The sequence below is a fragment of the Octopus sinensis genome, linkage group LG12 (genome assembly GCF_006345805.1).
Source record: "Octopus sinensis linkage group LG12, ASM634580v1, whole genome shotgun sequence".
Lineage (NCBI taxonomy): Eukaryota > Metazoa > Mollusca > Cephalopoda > Octopoda > Octopodidae > Octopus > Octopus sinensis.
The window spans coordinates 37,803,390-37,810,352 of NC_043008.1; the positions used below are offsets into that span (position 1 = coordinate 37,803,390).

The 6,963-nt window shown below is 37.9% G+C and overlaps 1 long non-coding RNA gene across 1 annotated transcript in view; it reads right to left on the reverse strand.

Annotated features, from left to right (window-relative positions):
* LOC118765531 overlaps positions 1–2,529 on the reverse strand; it is a 30,069-nt gene extending 27,540 nt beyond the window's left edge. The window contains exon 1 of the long non-coding RNA XR_005001394.1: positions 2,417–2,529. This is a non-coding gene — a long non-coding RNA (uncharacterized LOC118765531). The remainder of the gene's footprint in view (positions 1–2,416) is intronic.
* Positions 2,530–6,963: the final 4,434 nt, after the last annotated feature.

Consider the following 6,963-nt stretch of genomic DNA (forward strand, 5'->3'; position numbering starts at 1 on the left):
GGATGTTTTGCCTTCTTTTCCTTTTACGCAAACTCTTAAATTTAGTCTGAACACTCTGTGGAAATTACAATTTTGATACTCTTTTTACTCTTTACTCTTTTACTTGTTTCAGTCATTTGACTGTGGCCATGCTTGAGCACTGCCTTTTAGTCGAGCAAATCGACCCCAGGAGTTATTCTTTGTAAGCCTAGTACTTATTCTATTGTTCTCTTTTTTCTGAACCACTAAGTTATGGGGACGTAAAACATACTAGCATCAGTTGTCAAGAGATGTGGCGGGGGGGACAAACATATACACACACATATATACATATACATACATACATATATATACGACAGGCTTCTTTCAGTTTCCATCTACCAAATCCACCCACAAGGCCATGCTGGAGCACCACCTTTTAGTCGAGCAAATTGACCCCAGGAGTTATTCTTTGTAAGCCTAGTACTTATTCTATTGTTCTCTTTTTTCTGAACCACTAAGTTATGGGGACATAAACACACCAGCAACGGTTGTCAAGCGATGTTGGGGGAGACAAACATACACACACACATACACATATATACATATACATACATACATATATATACGATGGGCTTCTTTCAGTTTCCGTCTACCAAATCCACTCACAAGGCTTTGGTTGGCCTGAGGCTATAGTAGAAGACACTTGCCCAAGGTGCCATGCAGTGGGACTGAACCCAGAATCATGTGGTTCATAAGCAAGCTACTTACTACACAGCCACTCCTACGCTTTGTGTGAAATTGGGTACATACATGAGCATGTGAATGTGTAGGTATGTGTATAAATGTGTCTATTATATTCACATGAGATGTATGTATGTATAGATATTGGTTCCACTATCAATGCTTTTGGAATGACATTTCCATCCTTCTAAATCAGCTGTGCATGAAATTCCAACAGTTTAGGCCACTTTGCCATGCCCCTAAGTACCGCTACCAAAACATATACATTACTTTCAACAAATCTGGCCTTTTCTCCTGACATGTAAACCCTTATTGAATTTTTTCTTCATTTTCTCCATGTTTTTCATTCTACTATTATATTTGTTTATTTATGCTTTTATTTATCTTATTCTCTATCTTTTTATCATATGGTTTATTCACTGAAGTACTACAGAATGGTCAGCCAAAAGTTTAGAAAGCAAACCTTTATGATAAACCTATTCTTTCTTATTGTATCTTTTATGTTTTGATGTTTATTGTATTCTTTTTCTGAATCTGTATTTATCTACTGTCTTCATTGCATCTTCATTAATGCATTCCACATATGGTAATTCTAGTATTTGTAAAGGGTGAAATCTGCCAAATGTATTCATTGTCTGTGATTCTATAATGAAACAATTTGCTGTTTATAGTAGAGTCTGATGGTTTGACTTGGCATAAAATATTATGAAGTGTGGTCTGTTACTCATATATTTATAGGTGTATATATTATATATTGATTTGTATATTTGTGATGAATGATGTAGAGTCACTTATGTAACACACCGATTACAAAATAGCTGTCAACCAAAGGAATAAACATCTATGCATCCATTCTCTCACTTCACTTTTCACATCTGCTCTATTGATGTATGTATGTATGTATGTATGTATGTATGTATGTATGTATGTATGTATTTATGTATGTATGTATGTTTGTATGTATGTATTTATGTATGTATATATATGTTTGTATGTATGTATATTGCTGAAGGCTTCCTTAAGAGATGCTTGCCTCTCTCCTGACACATGGGAAGGCATAGCTATTGATTGTAGCAGGTGGAGAAGGATTGTGCACATGGGGACAGCTACTTTTGAGAAATCTCGAGTTGCATATGAGAAAGTAAGGAGGGATGTCTGGAAGGGCATCGCTGTTACACTTCCAGATGAGAAGGGTCTTCCTATGATGTTGACATGCAGTGTCTGTGCAAGACACTGCCTCAGTAAAGCTGGACTCAAGAGTCATCTTCATAGTCATAAAGTGAGACAGATGAGTGACAACCTGGCCACTGGTGGTGTAACACAACATACTAATCATATCTGTCAGGCATGTGGAAGGGAGTGTAATCCGACAGGAGGACTTAAATGACATGCAAAGGTACATGAAGCCCAATTACAACTACAGCCAGATATTGCAGGTAAATGTTTTAGCTGCCAATTCTGTACAAGACATTGTAGATCTTTAGCTGGGCTAAAAAGTCACATTCAATCACAGCACCAGTAACAGTTAAGCTTCATGCAATGACCATACTCGATAACGTGGGGGCAGCGATCATGTATTTATGTATGTATGTATGTATGTATGTATGTATATATGATGGTATGTATGTATGCATGTATGTATATTGATTTCAAATTTTGGCACAAGGCCAGCAGTATTGGGTTAGAGGGTTAGTTGATTATACTAACCCAGTACTCAACTGGTATTTATTTTATCAACCCTCCAAAGATGAAAGCAAAGTCAACCCTGACGGAATTTGAAAACTTAGGACATAAAGTCAAACGAAATGTTGCTAGGCTTTTGCCTGCTATGCTAATTATTCATCCAATTCATTGCCTTATATGTATACTCTTTACTCTTTTACTCTTTTACTTGTTTCAATCATTTTGGCTGCAGCCATGCTGGAGCACCACCTTTAGTCTAGTAAACCGACCCCAGGACTTATTCTTTGTAAGCCTAGTACTTATTCACCCTCACTCTCTCACTCCTTGTTCTCTCTGTGCCACTTCCATTATGCTTCCCTCCATCTTCCTATTTCCCACCTATTATTCTCTATTCAATCTCCTTACCAACAACCAGTGTGTAGTTGTCTATTACTTTTTCTTCCTGTTTCCTTTCTCTCTCTTGTATTACTCTCTCATTCTTATGACTTACTTCTCTTTGATCACCCTTTCACCCTCTCTGTCTGTCTCTGTATGTCTGTCTCTCTTTCATTACTCTGTCTCTGTCCCTCTTTCTCTTCCACACACCTCTCAATCATGTTCCTGAACAGAAACAATGTTTGGCAAAAAGATCTGTTCAGTGCTACCAGGAACAAGACAATCCTATGGTGCTGATGTCTTCATTAAAGTCATTCAGTAAATTCTTTAACATGTTGGTGACAGGGAGAGCATCCAGCAGTGGAATCCATACTAGAATGGAACTTTCCAGTCATCTAGACAGGCCACAGCTTCAATTAAATTCTGATCCAGACATAACAAGCCATCTAATTCTCACCAGCATGGAGAAACAGACATACAATAATGATGAGGAAGATGATAATGATCAGGAGAAGGAGGAGAAGGAGAGGAAGGATGAGGATGATGATAACAATCTACATACATACGTACATACATACATACATACATACACATACACATACATACATACATACATACATACACATACACATACATACATACATACATACACACACATACATACATTCTAGAAGACACATAATTATAAATCTTGGCAATATGCTATCGTTAGTATATTACATATCTTGGTAATATAATATAATTAAGATATTATATATCTTGATAATATGCTATAATCAGTCTACCATCTATTCTGGTAATATGGCATGGTTAATATATTATTTCTCTTAGAAATAATGTAAAGTAAGTATAGTATATACATTATGTCTGAGTGGCATAAATGGTTTCATGGCAAACTAAATATTTAAGTCTTTAGTTCTGACTATTTACATCCTGAATATAAATTCCTCTGACACTGTCATTTCCTTTGCAACCCCCCAGGGTCAATTGAATGAGGACCTATGAGGTATTTAGTTTGATTCAAGCAACTACAAATTGATGGTTTTGTATCTAATGCCATTTTCGTCATCATTGCTTTCATCATGATCATTCTCATGATCATTGTCATTGTCGTTCTTATCATCATTGTCATCATTATCCTCATCGTCATCGTTATCATCATCATCATCATCATCACCATCATCATCGTCGTCGTCATCATTATCATCATTGTCATCTCGCCATCATTTGTCATCATCATTTTACATCTGCTTCCATATGAGTAGTTTGGATGTTTCGACTGTCCCATGCTCCAATGTCCCAGAATTGGCATGTTTCCCATGGATGGATGCTTTTCTGAATTATGCTAAAGTCTTTACAAACTGTTATATGAATTTTCTCATGAACCCCAGCTCCAGTGAAGTTGTCTTATAACTTGTAAGATTCAAAAAAGAATAGGAGACAGAAAAAGAGAGAGGGAGATGGAGAGAGAGAAAGAAGGAGAGAAAGAAAGAAAGAGAGAGAGAGAAAGAATGAAAGAGAGAGAGACAGGAAGAGAAATTGATCATTTTACGTGAAGTGATGAGAGAGAGACTAAAATATTATGAGTGGAACAGTTTTCATTGTGGCATGTGTATACATATTTATATATATTACGTCAGCTCATTTTTGAGTGCTACTGGTAACATGTAACCCAGTACAACCTGTTGCATAGTTGGGTCATCGGCGACTAAACCAGCAACCCCACCAAGCTTGCTTGGTGAGGAGGGTGTTTATTGAACACCCTGCAGGATGAAAAACAAAACCTGTCAAAGGGCGGAGGAAATCTTGAGAGTCATTGGACATCCAATAAATGTCTTAAGGCTGTATCATGTGCGGGGACATAGAAATAATCAGACTGAATACCCGATTGCACGGTTAAACCATTAGGAGTGAAGGCCTCCTAGCCTTTGTTAGGGCATCCTTCTTGGAGCAGGTAACTCAGGTAACTGGGATAACTCCAACATAAAACCTGCGGCTCAGTGGTTACCAATGATGTTGACTTGTTCTTCTTTTCGGATTATGGCTGCTGTTGCTTAGTGAGTGGGATTGACTCAGTGCACAGCCTTTCCTCATTTTAAAAAATATCTTCTTGCACAGGCATTGCACGAAAACAACATTGATTAAGTTTCGTGCAATGGCCATACTTGATAACGATATATATATATACATGCACACACATACAGGATGTGATGGATAAATTATTGCCATCTTATATTTTTAATCTTGTGCATGCACCTTGTTTATTTTTGATTTTGTTGACTACACAGTATAGTAGGATCAGTTGGGTACCATGTGTGAAAATAACAACACCATGATGCAATTCACTCTGCCAGAAATATGGAAATGACATACTGCTTGGCATTTGTGCTGGAAGCTCCAATCTGAACATTTCAGAGTGTTTGACTGTCAAGCTGAGGACAGCATAGAGGATTCAGAAAGAGTTGGATGAGTCTAATATTGATTATGAGGGTACGGCAGCTCAGACAATTCACTCTGATCGTTCTGATAAGAAAAGAACTCATGAATTTTTTTGTGAGATCCAGGCCAAGATTGACAACGATCACCTCCAAGTCAATTAGGTTCATCGTCAGAGGCATGGGAGTGTCAAAGTTCCTTATCAGGCAGGTAGTGCATGAAGACATTCGGTATTCTTCATATAAGCTGAGAAATGGCCAATTTCTTTTCCAAACTATCAAGAACAAGAGGAAAAACCGTGCTACGAATCTTTTGAACAAACTCAAGAATCCCCTTCAACAGAACATGCTTTTTCAGATGAAAAACATTCTGTCAGGATCAGATGGTGAACACACAGAATAACCATTGGCTTGCCGTGTCCTCAAAACATGTACCAAGAGTGATAGAAATCAAAGATCCAGTCAACATCCGATCAACATCATGGTGTCTGGAGTGATCACTAATGATGGCAACGTTATGCCTCCATTCATCTTCCCACACAGCCTCAGATTCAACATGGAGGCCTACATCAAGTTCCTGGAGAAGGTAGTGCTGCCTTGGGTCAAGATGATGGCTACTGAAAAACCCTATAACTGACAACAGGACTCTGCACCATGCCACACAAGCAGGAGAACCCAATCATGCTTGTCAGACAATTTCTGCGACCACATCGGCCCTAACATCTGGTCACCTATCCTACCAGAGTGCAACACCCTTGATTATTATATGTGGGGTGCAGATGATCAAGAGATCAACAAAACTTCTCATAACACCAAAGGCAAAGAGTTGCAGGAGATTTCAAAGTCACCTGGAGGCTGTGGCTGAAGCCAATGGCAATTTTATTGAGCAAATTTACTCTTTAGTATTTCAAGATAATTTTATATAATTTTGGTAGAGATATCTGTTAAAATGAAATGTCAGTGATATTTTTATTTTTGCATAATTTAAACAACAATATATTCACTGTACTCTGTATATATATTTGATATATGAAGTCATTTGGCCATAGGTAAAAATAGTTTATTTTTGCTTAATATCAAATTTTATTTGGGCAGCGAGATGGCCGAGTCGTTAGCATGCCAGGTGAAATGCTTAGCAGTATTTCGTCTGCTGTTACATTCTGAGTTCAAATTCTGCTTAGGTCAACTTTGCCTTTCATCCTTTCAGGGTCGATCAAATAACTGCCAGTTATGCACTGGGGTCGATGTAATCGACTTAATCCCTTTGTCTGTCCTCGTTTGTTCCCTCTATGTTTAGCCCCCTGTGGCAATAAGGAGATAAATATTGTTTCATTGTTCAGCAACAAGCTGGGAGAATTGTTAGCACACTGGATAAAATGCTTAGCGGTATTTCATGTCTTTACATTCTGAGTTCAAATTCTGCCAAGGTCGACTTTGCCTTTCATCTTTTCAGGGAGTGATAAATTAAGTACCAGCTGCATACTGGGATCGATCTAATCGACTGGCGCCCTCCTCAAAACTTTTGGGCCTTGTGCCTAGAATAAAAAAAGAATATGTTCTGAGTTCAAATTCTGCGAAGTATGACTTTTCTTGGGAGTCCATGTAATTGATTAGCCCCCTCCCACAAAATTTCAGACCTCACACCAATGGTAGAAAAGAATATTGAACGTCATTGTGAGTTCAAATCCCACTGGGGCCAACTAATTTTTCATTCTTCCTGGGTCGATGAAATATAGCTTCAGTGAAATAACAGGTTTCTATAATCATT